The following is a 16,058-nucleotide window of genomic DNA, read 5'->3' as shown; positions in this document are numbered from 1 at the left end:
GCCCCGCCGCCGCGCGCGCCCCGGCCCGGCGCCGCCCCCGCCCCTCAATCGCTACATTGTTGACATTCGCCAGGCTGACATCATCCTCCCCGCCCCGCTCCATTCACAACAACGCTACGCCAACGGCGCAGCGCGCCCTCCCTCGCCCGGCGCGGTCGCTACGCACGGAAAGATGCGTACGGCCGCTCCGCGAATAGCGGAGAGGCTGGCGTCCTGCCCCTCCCCTGCTGCCGAGGAGGGGGGCGGCGCATGCGCGTGGCTGCCTAGCTCTCTCCCCCCGGGATCTCTCTCTCTCTCTCTCTTTCTCTCTGTGTGTGCGGGTGTGTGTGTGTCTATATATATGCGTGTGTGCTGTTAGCGCTGGGCCCCGGCGGTCGCGAGGGGCCCTGGGAGTCGTAGTCCTCCGCGAGGGGCCGTGGGGGCGGCCGCCATGGCCGAGGGGTCCGCTGCGAGCGCTTCGTGCGCGGCCCCCGGAACCGCCGGGCCCCGGGGAGGGCGTTGCGGACGTCGGCCAGGCTCAGCCGTCTGGAGGGAGGGCGAGGCTGCGGGCCCCTTGGTGGGGCTGAGAGGCACCCACCCGGCCGGCTCCGGCTGCCGCGGAGCCCCGCTGTTGATCCTGGTGATATTTTACGCGCTCCGCCCCCGGAGAAACCTCATCCTCCAGCTCTTGCCAACCGCAAGCGTCCAACAGTCATGAGTCAGCCCTGCCAAACATCAGAGGAATAGATAAGTGCTCCCGAGATTAAAAACAAAAACAAACGCCCGTGAAGCCGTCCCGGCGCGGGGTGCTGCCGCCGGCTGGGCTGCGGCTGGGGTCTCGGGAGCGAGGCCGTAGTGGCAGCAAACGCCAATAAAGAGCGATGTTGACCTGCAGCTAACACAAGCGCGTCGGGTAATTAACGCGTGCCTGGTCGCTGTTTTTGTCGGAGTTGATACCATACGTCTTCATTCTGGTTTCCCCCCTTTATTACACAGTGCTTTCTATGTTCTCGGAGAGAGGAGCAATTTTTGTGGCGTTGTTTAACTGAACGTCTGAACTCACTGCTGCATTTTCAAAGTGTACTTAATTACAGAAAACTCTGCAAAGACGGTGTGTCAACACAAAACCAGCTCTTCACGTGTGATGTCAGACATACTGTCACTTTTCAAAAGCAACGCTCTTCCCCTGGCTTGAATTTTATATGGTTGTCTGCTCACGTAAAGCAAGAAGCGCTCTGGTTTAGTAGCATGTTACCCCTGCATTTTGTAGCTGCATGCGGCAGCAGAATAACATCCCGCTGGAGAATTTGACTCATAAACTTCAGTTTCCCTCTGCAAGTGATGCTGGTACAAAGCCTCGCTCACAAGTGCACGTAGGTTCTGGTTCTGCAGACATATGTAGTGTTTAACACATGGCAAGTCCCACGGCGTAGTGTCATGTGTTTAAATGCTAGCAAGGCTGGGTCTCTGTGTCGCCTTGTTTTTCCTAGAGACACAAAAATAGTTTTGTATAGGCATGAGAGATAAAAATACCATATTCAGAAGGACTCAGATAAAAATAAGTCATGCAGCATTTGTAATGCTTTAGTTAGCGCTCTGCATGCCCATGATGTCACTGCATTCAAAGTGCGCATCCTCTGTTATTTACAAACTACACTGCTCGAGTTGCAGCTCCAGGTAAGTCAAAGCTGGTCAAACAGAAAACTCAGCAAAACAACTGCCTAGACCTCTGCCCAGAGCACACTTTTCTGAAAAGCACTATAATTACTATTTAACTTACTGTCCAGCATTTTAAAATGCACATTACTGTTCGACATAAAGTAAGCTTAAAGCGATTTTGCTGTAGCCCCTTAGGTGTTATACTAGTAAACTAGGTGAAAAACTGGCAGTTGATTGCCAAAGACAGGAGGAACGTTGCACTAACCAAACAAAATCTACCATGATAAAATGCTATTTTTATATTATGTACCTTGCATTGTAATGCACTGGCTTCCCAACACAGCCCCAAACAGCTTATATTGTGGTAGCACTTCCAGCCCGATCCTGTTTTGATTTCAGTCAACTATTTTCACACCTCATTTTTTGTGAATGTAGCTATTTCTGGATTTTTTTTTTTTTGAAGCCAAATGTACCTCAGACAAACGAGTATTTTGAAGAGATGTTGTGTATGGTCTCTCAAAACGATCAACAATTTGTCAAGCAACAATGACAAAACAAGGTGAGAGTAAATGTAGAGAAACACAAAGTTGAAGTCATCCCATGAATACTTCAGGAATAATTCACCCAGAATGCCACAACAACGTTCTCCAAACAAAGCTGCCTCGATAGGTTTTACAACTGGCTTCAGCTCGGCTTTATAGATGTAGTTCCTTACTACGTATCATCTTCACCAATGTCTTAATTAGGCAGTTTCCCCACAGCACGGTGACTTCATCCCTTCAGAGAGGACTGCCTGGCTGAGCTTGGGGCGCTTGACCTACTTTCCAGTATTTTCTTTACGGATAACACGAAACTTTCCAGAATGTTTGAAATATGAATATCTATTTCAGCCACATTTCATATGTATATTTAAAAGATTTTAAATGAATACAATATTGTAAAACATGTCCCAACATCCCTTTCTGAGATCTCATTTGCATATCAATCTTGTAACTTGAATAGTCTTAATAGTGCCACTTGTTGGAGAGCCCTGTGTATTGCAAGATATTTCAAGCACGTATTTATGAAATGAATTGCTTTTTCCTGATAATGAGTAATTCCTAATTTAAGGTGCTGCAGGAAGAGATGAAAATACTACACGAGACAATTTTTGTTGCAGCGTCAGCTTCAACCAGAGTGACCCAGAGTCTCTGAATGGGCGACATGTTGTTTATTGGATTCAAAATCTTATGCAACTCCATCTTTACAGTGGTAATGAAATAGTGAAAAAGGAAAATATGGACAAGTTAATTTAATTGAGGAAATTGTCATTTCTTTCCACTGTACATTTTACCCTGCAGCATTAGGGTGAAAAAGATGGGCTTTCCAGGATAAGCCCCCGTCCTGCACACCGTTCTAAGTCATTATTGATAATTATGCACATACATATTCTCCTGGGTTATGCAGGTAGAATTCATGAAATTGCATCATTCTCTTTGCAGTGATTAAGAAATTCACAGTTGATTACTGATTATGCTACAGGCACCGTATGTCTTTTTGCAACCAGATTCTAACACACCCCAGGTATACTGCGTTTCCAGGAGCACTGACAGTACGAACAGCTCACACTGAGTCAGTGACTGTGACAGCTAAGGAGGAGACATTGTCGTGGTGCACGATATCAAAGATTCGCAATGTAATATCTCCACAGCATGGCTTGACGTAACATGAAAAGCTTCACAAAGGAACATTTGCCATGCACAGAGCATCAGATCTCTGGTATGGTATTTTAAGGAGCCAGTGAGATATCATATTTGAAACATATTGAAGTATTAAGAAAGCATTGTTACCCAGGCTAAAATTATTGTGTCAGAAGGCAAGGCAGGAAAAAAGGCAGGTGCTGACCTTTAAAAAATGATGTGGATAATATCATGTGAAAGGACTTTTAGGAAGCTGGTGGCTTCAAGAAATTGAGGGTCAAGAATCATTCAGGTTTACATATAATGTCCAAACCCCTTTGTGTGGTCTCTAAGACAAATGTTAGGATCTCGTGTTTTCCTTGTTCAAAAAAGAGCAGTGAACAATTCAGACTGCCTGCTCGCTAGGGTTGCCTGGCTTCGGTTTAGCATAGAGCAATTAGGGAAAAGTGATTGCAACACCTATCTATGTTAGACAAATAGGATGAAGAGCCTGAAAATTATTTTTGTTGATTATATGGACATATATTTGTCAGCCCCAGAGCGACACAATTCTAACAGCCTTCTGCTGCCTTGGAGCTAAATGCTGCAAAAGGCAGTCCAAGTAAGGCCCACAGCGAGTCCTGGAGTCAGCTGGTGAAGTTAAGGCTTAACCTTTTCCATTATGTCTTTGAATCAGTGCTTCCTTCCAAGACTTTCATTAGATCTATCGCTGCTTTCATTTTTTATTGTTTTTTTTTTTTTTACTTAGTGTGTAGATTGTGATTTATGATTCGGAGGTAATATTTCAGACTTTATATTTAGAATTGTATTTTAAAATACAACATAAAAACTGCATTGTATATTAGCTTCCAGAGGTCAAATCTTTCAAGTCCCCATGATTCTGCAAGTTTAGATGATCCCAGAGTCTCCTTCCAAGAACAGGGACATCCATAATGACATACTTAAACCACAGTTGATTTAAACCTAAGAATCGATGCAGGCAAATCTGTTCCAAAAGTTATCTGAGGGCAATTGTGGACAAATCCCAACATTGTTTTAGCTAAACTTACCCTAAATGCTTTTTTTTTTTCAACAGCCTTCCCTCTTTCTTATCTGGAAAATTAAGATACCTGCAGCAAACCTTAAGAACACGGACCTTGGCAAGTCCACCGTGCTGCAAACGAAGGAATGCACAGGAGAGCTGGGAAAAAGGTGCTCTGTGTTGAGCACTGCCCAGAGAGGGAAATCTTCTAGGTCTGGAGAACAAGGAGGACATGCAGAGATTGATCTAGTTGTGATGGGGCTGCATTTATGCTCCGGGCACTAAATACGAGGCGAGAGACTTATTTTGGTTCCGGGCCTCATTCAAGAGCACAGAGATATTTCTGAGCAATCTCAGTCCCAGTTCCGATATGTCAGAGCACACCAGTATTCTGTGAAGATTTAATTCAAAATTATGATTTTGGGAAGGAATGGAAAATGGGAAGAAAAAAACCCAACCCTATTCCCTGGTGGGAGATTACTATTTTTAAGGAGTCTTTTACTCTGTGTAGTCTTTAACATCAATGAGAGTTTATGCACACGCACCAGTGGCTGACTAGACCCGAATTCATTAATTAGAGTAAAAGCCTTGAGGTAATTATTACTCACAAACAAAAATACTGGATTGGTAACAACTCTGAATCGTTAGCACATGTAATGCTTTCACTGGATAACTTTAACAGAGGCTTTGTGTAAGTAAATTCCTCTCAGGCTGGACTGCACAACCACAATGCAAAACGTGCTGCTGTTGTCGAGGACATTGCAAGGCTTTCAGAGAGAGCCAGGGGAAGTAACACATGTACACACACAGGGTCATAAAATATAAGGTTCTCGGTATCACAGAATGTATTGGGTTCAAAGGGACATTAAAGATCATCTGGCTTCAAACCCCTGTCACGGGCACGGGCATGGGCACCTTCCTCCAGGTCAGGTTGTCCAAAGCTCGAAGCCTGGTTTGACAGTCATGTGTGGTTTAATAATTAAGGGTACTTAATGCATGAAACATGGCTGGAACACAAGAAGTCTTTTGCAGGTTGAAAGTTTCTTCTGTCTGAGCATCTGCTAGAGAAGGACTGGCAGGAGGCATGGACGGAGCAGTCAGCAGGTTCAGTGGCCATAGGGGCACAGCAGCCTGCACTGCTTCTGGTGGTATTTACCAGGTGCTGGAGTATTTGAGACTCATTACTGTTGTTTTCACTCACATTAATGAACACAGTTTGATTCGTTTACTTATCACACAAACTGCTTTTGCCATTCTTCAAAAAGGCTGTCGGATTTTCTTGCAATTTAAGCACAGGACTGGAACATTTATTTCTGAAAGGATGGAGATAACTTTTATATTAAGAAATATTTACAATCCGTATTCATATATTTTCTGACTAATAGGTAGCATTGTTGAAGTGTTTGCATTTAAGGCAGAGGTCAAGTCTCCGCTATTGTTCTGTTTTGGAGGTGAATGCGGAGTGCATTGGCTTGCAGTGTGCCTGTGGTTTTTTTGTAGCTGCAGAAAATAATTGTGACCTCTGATTATGGGAGTGATTTAAAACTGCTCTTTGCTGTGTTAACTTGAAGTTGTGAACTCCAAAGGTCTGCTGTGAATAGCCTATGAATAGAAAAGGAGCTCTGCTGGAACTCTTCATTATGTTTGAAGTGTGTAGAAACTGGAGATTGAAAAGATCCAGTAGTTCACTGAATTCATTGCACAGGCAAGACAGAAACTCTTTGCACAGTGATACCCTTCCTACATTTCTCAAAAAAAAAAAAACAACAAAAAAAAGCATGTTTAGATGTTTCTGGAGAAAATGCTTTATCACAATGCAATCCATTAGGATACTAGGATGTCTGTATTTTGACCCAGTCTGCCATCGAGGCAATTTTTGCATCAAATTTTCAGCGTCAGTTGCAGAATGACTAAAATATCAAAGCCTTATGGAGAACAAAGATGATTTATTATATATTTCTTGCTCTTACACTGAAAGAAAATATTAGTTACTCCACAGCTATTGATATTCTGGTGTTCTTTGAAGAACTGTTAGCTTAGTCTTTATTTTAAAGGTGGAAAAATCTACCAAAGGTTGATTATGTATATATATTACTTTTAAATAAAAATCCCTCCCAAAATAAACGACTGTCAACTTACAATCCCTGAAATTCACATAATGATTTGAGCAAAAGCTTGCAAGCAATTGGCAAGGAAGCAAAAGCTTGGTGATACTTGGTGACTGGTGAAAAGTAAAAAAGGAAAGGCTGCGTATAGTGACAAGTAAGTTCCGTGAGAAGTTTCAATCATCTGTTAATTGAACCTAATTTAATTTAACAAGACATATGGGCAAGGAAACCTTTTCTTTTTAATGGACTTCCATAGGAAGTTGATAGAGTTCCTTGAAGGAATGGATTTGCTTTCTACGATTTATGTATGGTACAGCCTACTTTTTTCTTTAGCTTATGAAATTTGGTCTAGTTTGTTATTGCTGCTTTCTTTGTTAAAAGGTAAAATGCACATTGGGCAAGTGTTCTATGGCAATTTGCATAAAAAGTGATGACAAAGAGCAATTAATTCCTCATTATTATGCAGCAAAATGCTACTTTGCTCCTAAGTGACTGTGGAGTACATTTTTTTCTCTGTGTGTAAATTTGTTGCAGCATTATTCTAAAAATAGTACGTAAGGACCCTCTGCACTCTTTATAAAACAGGGTCTCTGACACTCCATTCAACTCTCCGTGGAGAGATTTTTTCTCACGCACTCTTAACACTACAAGTATCACCCAAAATGTTCATCACAATAATAAGCATCAGAATTTTGTTAGATAAAGCAAGATAGAGGAATTTAATATTTTGTCAAATTAGATCTCTATCCTTTTTATCTTGAGATCAGTATTCAAAGTACACTCGGATCACACACAAATAGAAACATATTCCTACCACACACAGCTCGTCTGTACAGAACAAAGAGTGGAGATATCGTTTTCTGTGAAGGCTTGATTCCGAGTACAGATTTCATTACTGGCTCACCATAGGATAATGAAATTCCTTCAGGGCAAAGATGAGGTACATCAAAGAGGCAGCGTGGAGAGGCAGACTTTGTTAGTGCATGCTCTGTCACCTGCATTACTGGTCCTTGCCTGCCTTTAATTTGTAAGGAAATGCTAGTAATTCAAAACCTTTTATTGGACAAACTTATATTTATATATATACATTCACATAGGTACACAGATGTGCACACAGAAACATGTATTTTTGAAAATACAAAGTCTTCTGGAAGTTATGTGATTTCTCTGCAGCTAAAGTGGAATATGGAAAATAATTAGTTTCTTAGTAGCAAAAATGACCTATGCAGATGCTGAAAGCATCTTTACGTTTAGTAAATAAATGCTGTCTGCACCCTGTAGATAACTAACACTTCATGCAACTTTCCCTTTATATTTCTGTAGTGATTCAGAGTGACTTCAGTGCTTATGGAAATGAGAGGCAAATATTCAGCAAGACCAGGAGCTGTGGAGGACATGAATGACTAAAGCTTTCCCACAAGGCTTTGCCAGTATGGAACAAAAGGGTTGCCCTACAGAAATGCATCATGGCTCTATCTAGTCCGGCATTCTGCCCCTGGCCACATCCAGTAACTGAAGCTTCAGTGCAAATCAAAACCACAGCAAGCACCTAGCTAATTATGAGATGCTATGCGTAGAGGAAAAAAGGTTGATCCTGACTCACAAGAGAGCAGTTTATGCCCTGAAGCGTGAGGTTTGATTTCCCTTGTATCCGTTTGCTTAACTCACACAGTTGCAAATACAGTTTATGCTTAAAAGAGTTTCTAATCCTCTGTTGGATCCTAATCAACAATCTGCCTCCATAACCTGAGTCACCAGGAAGTTCTTTGGGCTGAGTGCACTCTGCATGGAAGCCCTTTGCTTTGCTAGTTTAGGGGAAGTTTTCCAGCTTTGGCCTAATACCCACCACCCCAAGGATCAGCCCTAATTGCCCTGATGAAAACCATCCAGACTACTACTCCCTTCCCCTTGAGACCTCTGTATGTGAATCAGTTAATTCTGCACCCCTACCTGCTAATCTGTGGTTTTGGGTGGGTTTCCTTCACTGACATGGGGAAGCAGCACCCACTTTCTGTTCTCCTAGAAGCTTTGGGCAGGTCTCCCCTCAGAGCAGGAGCTGTATGCCCGAGGGCAACTGTCCATTGCAAAAGAGGAGAAGGATAGGCAGAGGAGTGAGGCAGGGGAGAAGCTCATGGGAGGTAGCAGGAAGCCCCCCTTTCTGCTCCTCCAGCATTTCCTCACAAAGAAGTGGCTCCTCTTGAGCTGCTCTGTGGAGACATTGCTGGGAAGGGATTGTCCTGCTCCACGCTGCACTGATGCAGCCTCACCTGGAGCCCTGTGTGCAGTTTGGGGCACCACAATATGAGAAGGATGTAAAACTATCAGAGGGCACCCAAAGGAGGGCTATGAAGATGGTGAAGGGTCTCGAGGAGCAACTGAGATCCCTTGGTTTGTTCAGCCCAGAGCAGAGGAGGCTGAGGGAAGGGCTCATGGCAGCCTACAGCTCCTCATGAGGGGAGCGGAGTGGCAGTGCTGATCTCTGCTCTCTGGTGACAGAGACAGGACCCAAAGGAATGGCATGGAGCTGCATTATGGGAGGATCGGGTTGGGTGTTAGGGAAAGGTTCTTCATCACAGGGTGGTTGGGCATGGAACAGGCTGCCCAAGGCAGTGGGCACGGACCCAAGCTGCCGGAGTTCAAGCACTGTTTGGACAGTGCACTCAGACATAGGGTTTGAGTTTTGGGTGGTGATCTGTGGAGCCAAGAGTTGGATTCAGTGATCCTTGTGGGCCCCTACCAAGTCAGGATCTTCTATGGTTCTATAATTCTATTATTCTATGAAAGGCAGATCCAAAAAAGAGGCTTAAATACTACCTATGGACCATAAATGGTTAAGCCTAAAGATGTTACCTTGGACTCCTAAATAACAACCTAAACAAAGAGATGCCCAAATTCTGTAGGACTGAGAGATTTTCATCTCAAAGCTTCTCCTTTGTGATCTGATGTTGTGATTTATATGCACACATAGACCAACATCAGTTTTGCTGGTCAGTGCCTAAGGCTGTGCTTCCAAGGCAGCTCAGAACAGCCCTCATCGGACTCGCTGCAATCCCATCCTCATCTCTGATTGTGTTTTCCTGCCTCTCTTCCCTATTACGCTTCCTCCTTGGACAGGCACTGATGTTTGTTTGACCTTGCAGTAAGCTGGTTCAGGAGGTAAAGTGGCTGCACATTTCTTTGTAGGATTAGTTTCTGCCAGCTTAACTTCCTGAACCAGCTGACTGGCAGATCAGAAGAGACTAGGGCTGGTGCTGAGGAAGGAGTAGGAATGAAAGGCTGGGGACAGGGCAGACCAGGCAAGACCTGCAGGGACCCACAGCCTCAAGAGTCCAGCAAGAAATCACACCTCAGCTTGGTACTCCACAACCTTAGTGTAAAAGTATTCTACTTTAGGCACATGAAGAATGGAGACCACTAGATCTACTGCCAGACCAAAGTTTCCCACTGACACTTGTGGCAAGAGCAGAGTGAAGCATGTACTGTTGGGACCACTGTCACCAGTGCATGGCACTAACATGCCAGCAAAGCCAAAGGGATTAATGTGTGCCATGCCTTGCAGCTGTGACAACCTTCCTCCTCCTCTGGTGATATTCTGAAATCTTTGCCTTAAGGGCAGCCCATGATCACTTCCAAGATTCCTGGGTGACTGGAGTTTCCTCTTTGAGCCTGTTGTGTGACACACTCACTCCATGTAGCACCAGTTGCATGATGTGCAGGGCGGACCCTTTCTTTGAGGATCCAGCCCAGCAAAGGCAGTTGGGGTGCCAAGAGGAGCTGTGCTTCAGTACCAACCACTTTCAAAGCAGCTCGAACCCCATCTAAAATCATTCTTCTGAGTAACTCAATACAGAGGGTTTACAATCAGACTGTAATCCAGAATACTCATTCTCCAGAAACCCACAACACCCAAGAAATCTTGTGTTTCTTTTTTACTAGTTGGTGGAGACATAGCAGTTATTTCATTGATTACATCCACAGGGAGCTGACAATGTCCATTTTGCCCTCTCCTCAGCACAGGGACTCGTCAGCTCTGGGCACTTGGCAGAGAAACAACAGTGCCTCTGTATTTCAACAAGAGGCAGGGATGTAAGTCCAGGGAAGAGCAGCAGGTGGGAGGAGTGGAGAAGGCAAGGTGCAGGTGGAAGGCGCTATGTACCACTCTCATACTTGGAGAGGAAGAAATGATGAGGCTGGTAGTTCATCATGAGATCCGTGAGGCCCTGCTGTTCATGGCATAGGCACCAGTTGAGTTGAGAGCTGGGTGTAAGCAGCTTGTATGAGCAACGAGGGTGGGCATATGTGTGTTTTACTGGATCCAGACCATTTTTCTTTCATACATTCACCATACCTAGTGTCATCCATACTGCTATTTCCATCAACTTTCTCAGGATCTCTTCAACTATATCTCTATGTGAAATAACAGAACAAAAACACAAATGAGAGCCATTGTTTTGCAGTGACCTCCACAGAGAGGATAAAACCTGCCAAATACAAAAGTCTGAAATGGAATGTGGTGTGTCCAGCTAATTATTTACTGTGAAAAATTTGCTTAAGTGTCATCCACTGAGAGAGTAAGAGGGATGTCTTCCATGAGCTATACTGAACTTCCCTTAAACAACCACGCCATTTCATATGAAGAAACGTTCATTTCTCCTACACACATGTGTAGGACCTCATTTTACATGCCTGGGGTGGATGTGTGTGATCTACTAAAATGACTTGCTATCTTCCATAATTTATGCTGCTGTTCTATCTTAGCAACGCACATAAACTTCAGCAATGCATTGTCACTCCTCTCTACATCATTGTGAAAGATCACCCGAAGAGCAGCTGCCCTGGACCTGGGGCATTCTACGTGTCATCTGCTCTGCTTTAGAGACCAGATCTGAGGCAGAATGGCACAGCAGAAGAGAAATCACAGCAAGGTGTGAAATTCCATGCGTGGTACTAAGAAATAAAAATAGGTAACGGGCTGGCAGTTGGCATAGCTGTTCAACCTGATGGTATTATCCTGGGAACAGTGTGGTCAAGGAGAAGCCAGCTTTCCTGAAGGCAAATGTCCCCCTTTTTGTTCAGGCAGCCTTTTCATGAAACCTCATTATGAGCAAATATATATAATAGCAATGGGAAGGTGCAATGGTTAGCCTTCAATTCACCAGGGGTTTAACATTTACTATTGTCATGTAGTCCTGTACTAAAGTTGTTTGTTTCCTATTGCTTAATCCTTTTATAACACAGGACACTAATCTACAATTCATAATTTGACCCTTTGTTCTGCTATGGGGAGGTTCCTTAATTTGCTGAGACTTTTTGCAGATTTGAGGGGAGAGTACTGCAGCACAACTGTAGATCTTTGCTGACTTGATTGTGCTCACCAAGATTAACCTTGTCCTTGGTTGCACACAGTGTGCATCCTCAGCCCTGGGGTCTGCATTACCTGTATTCGTTTTTGGCTGCTATTTTGGAACAGGGAAGTTCTCCAGTCTTGGGAAACACCCTTGGTTTTTTTTACAGTAGAGTTGCATGCTCCTGCCAGCAGCTACGTTCTGAAGTTCAGCTCCTTCTGAACACTCTTGGATTCTTTTAACTTCATGAAATTGGTTTTCTCAACTTGATCCAGTATCTCATCTTCAGAAATATTTATCTTTATAATATCACACTCATAATTTCCATAAACTTCCAAATCCCCCACTACAGTGAAAACAAATGCAAATAATAAATTCAGCTTCTTGAAAATGTCTTAATCCTTGTTAATTGCCTCCTTAATTCCTTAGTGACCTGGAGGGCCTACAGAGACCCACATGCAGCTTTATTTATGTTTAGTCTATTTGAATAATTATGGATTGTTTATCTTAATATCTCTGGCTATTTGTTCTCTCTCCTCCCTCTGAATTGCTGTCTATTTACAGTTTACTTGTGTCTTGTGCTGAGCTGGTTTGGGCAGAATTTGTAACATGTCTGTGTGAAAGCCCCTCTGGTGTTGTCCTGGAGGCGACGTCTCTGAAGTTCACAGCAACACTCTCTTTAGTACAGAAAACCCTGCTTTGAAAGAGCCTTTAAGGCTCTGGAATTTCATACAAAGTTTCCCCTTGCCTTGGCCCAGTGTAATAATACACCTATCTATTCAGGGAGGCATTTTTAATTTAGCATTAGTATTAATGAAGATTTTAGCCAGGAGAGCAACTTGTGGTTGTCAGATACTGTGCTAACCATTGCAGATTGTTTCTTCTGTGATCTGCATCAAGCTCATCTATTAAAAATGTTTTTGTTTTAAGAAGGGGAGTGGGGAATTCTGAGGAGGATATGTGCCGGGAGGTGAGGGAGGGGGCGAGAGCCTGCAGAAACACTGAGCCTGCTGACCAAGGACTGGAGCTGAAGCAAGGCACCTGCCTTCCTCAGCTGCCTGCTTCAGTGGCTCATAGCATGCCATTATACAGCTTGTGATTTTTACAAATGAGAATCAAGATGAGCCCACAAGCTCAATTTATATGTGTGTTGTGAACTAGAATTTAGCCAAACCCATAAAGATTCAAGGCTGGTTCACTAACTTAGGCTCTAATTCCAAGCAATTTTCAAAATGAAACTAGACACTGAGTATGTCATGAGAGAAAAACCTTTTGACGAGGTTATCTTTGCCTTCTTCTTATTGCTTTGGTACAAAATGGATTAATTAAAAAGAAGAGAAAAGTAATCGCTTCCTTTCTCTCATCATAAGAACCACATGTGCTGCATAAAATAGAGAAAAAAAGAAGAGCAGCAAGTGCTGGATGATATTATGTACTTCATGAGAAAATATTAGCCACCTCATTTCAAAGCAAACTATGCCTACAGTAGTTTAAAGGGAAGTAGGAGGAAATAATAATAATTATATCTGAATTGGCTCAGGGCTAAATTCTGTAAATGAGTATGGGCGTGACTGGGCAAAACATCTTGAAGTTAACCTGAAGGAAAAATGAACCTATCAAAATCAGGTTTAATTGCAGAAAGTGTTCTTTTTGTTATTGTATATCCATGTGAGGATATTTGATACTTTATTTTCCGAGCTCAACATGCAAATTAGCATACTCCTTATTAGCCTTTACAGGAACATATTCATATAAAAAATGATTACAATTAAATGTCAGTGTTTCAGTTTTCAAGAACATAAATGGACAATGCAAATGGTAGCAGAAGAAAGAAAAAAGAAATTAATGAAGTTTGTTTGTGGGTTTTGCTCTAAAGTAGGTAGTAGAATGACAAAGTGCCAAGGGAGGGAATGAGGAATAAATTTAAATTTATCTTTGTAGTTAATGATATCTTTAGGGCATAAGAGATTATATTATTGATTAATGCCAATAACCTGGGTCATAAAAAGTAATAAATAGCAAAGTTACTAAAGGGAGCTTATCATAGGAAAACTTTGGTAAGTAGGCCGTTATAGACATATCTAAGAAAGACTGAAAGGTAAAGAGGATATGGTCCTCTGTAGTGGAAGAGAGTTCTGCTGCAGCCATCTCTTCTCTATTTGCCTGAATTGGCCTCTGAAATGACCACAGAAACTGGGTTGTCCAGGCCAAAATGACTCCCTTTCCATCTCTGTCTCCAAGAAAATCTCTCTAGGAACGCAATGTGTTGCGAAACGTCCTTGAGACTTTGCATCAGGGATTTCCCTTACTAGACTATCCTGTCGGATGGAAACCTTGTGGGTTTACCTCTCCATCCTATTCCCTGTGCTGACAACCCTGGAGAATAACATCCTCCAGGCTGTCAGGAAGGAGTCTGCAGCCTTGGAGGGTCTCATCATGCCTGCCACCTCCCCTGTCTCCATAAAGGTCAGCTGCAGTCTTGTCTCTCTTCATCGGCATTGCCCTGCTCAAGAGATGGCTGGTGTGGCTACAAACTTTTCTTGGTGAACAGTACCTTGCACAGTGAGTGCTTTTCTACTGAGGAGAAAGTAGCCCAAGCTTGCTCAAGGCCAGGAAGTTGTACAGTCCCAGCAGCAGATCTCATCACCTCTGTGGACTTGCCATGAATAAAAGAAAGCAAGCTCTTGCAAAGACACTGAATAAAACTTCACTACTGATGGTCTTTAGAGAAACCTCCCTCTCACTGATCAGGTGGGAAACTCTTGTACTGAGTTTCAAGACTGTCTACCTTCCCCACGCTGCAGCTGCTAAGGCAGCACAACTTCCTAAGTAAGACACGCTGATCTGTTCCTTGTTCCCCCCTCAAGGATGGTGTGTTAGAGAAGGCAGATGAAAGCCTGAGAATTGTGGCTCATCCATCCGACTGGTGGGTAGCCTTGAGCTAGTCACTTTCCCCTGAGAAGCAGTTACAGCAGAGGAGGGTTACTGCACTGCTTGGTGTTTGTTGGCAACTGTTGGCTGAGAGCTGAGGAGGCATATTTGCGCTTCAACTGCTCGCAGACGAAGTCCAGTATCTCCGTGCACATCCACCATGAACAAGAGCTCAAGTTCAGATGCAAGATTTTGCACTGGACTTGTGGAGAAGCAGCTACGTTAATTTTCTCTGTAATGGAAACTGCCTCTTTGTTAACCACTTTGATATATACTGCTGGATAACGTCAAGGATATTATTACTTGTTAGTATTATCCAAGCCCTCGCACAGCAGGAAAAAAATATAAGCTCGAAACGCTTTAACCCTGGAAGTCAAACCAAAATAATCTTTTTTCTTACCAACAATTAACGAACTACCAAAAAACCAAGAAAATGCTTCAAGAGCCCATGATACACAGAAGTAGTTCTTTCAGCATCCAGAAACTTATGAGTTAAAAATTCTTTCCTAGCTGACAATGGCTCAGCTAAACAGATCAAAAAGAAAAGGAAAACCAAAACAACAAGCTCAGAAGTTGCCTTTGCCTTGTACTGGGAGTCAGAAAGTGTCAAAAGACGTGTCATATCTTAAAAGGCTAAATGAAAAGTTATAGTTCCTCAGTACACAAAGAAAGAAAAGCTTTATTGAAATAGTTTCTTTGTCACATTCTATAAAAATATTATGAGGACAGCATGTATAAGAGAGAAAGGCAGAGGTAACTGGAAATTCATGTAAAGGCGAGTATCTCTGTTTTATAGTGTAATGAAGAAGAGCAATCACTTCCAATACTAGAGTTTCTAATTATATGAATTTTTTTTGGTTGTTGTAATTTCTAGCCTTTTCTTCTAATATACTAAAGCACTTTCTGAAAGCAGACTGTGAGGGATATTGCAAGAATAGTCAGATAACCGGTCTGTCTTTCCTGACTCAGAATAACGACCAGGAAAATTCGTGTTCTCCAGAAATGAGAAAATTCGTATTCTCTGGAAATGCATTCGCCAAAGTCAAGCACTGAGTTTTCTCTGATAGCTTTTGACAGATCATCCAAGACAGGAGACACCCTAGCTGGGCCACTCTGTCAGAGCACTGCGTGAGCCTCCTCCTGTGCTGTGGCTGTGGCTGCAGAGCTGCGAGGATGCTCGTTCTCACTGTGGCTGCTACTTTTGGTCCTGGACCAGTTTTCTGTCATGCCAGACCCTGAAAAAGGCTGGAGGAAGCGTGTTTGCTCTGGGATTTGCTGGCATTTGGATGCCCTTGAGCATCTTTCTGCCAGCTGCAGAAAGCTGAAGTTTCAAAAA

Source organism: Numida meleagris, chromosome 3, assembly GCF_002078875.1.
Source record: "Numida meleagris isolate 19003 breed g44 Domestic line chromosome 3, NumMel1.0, whole genome shotgun sequence".
Classification (NCBI taxonomy): Eukaryota; Metazoa; Chordata; class Aves; order Galliformes; family Numididae; genus Numida; species Numida meleagris.
The sequence above is the reverse complement of the archived record's forward strand: the minus strand, read 5'-3'. Positions refer to the sequence as shown.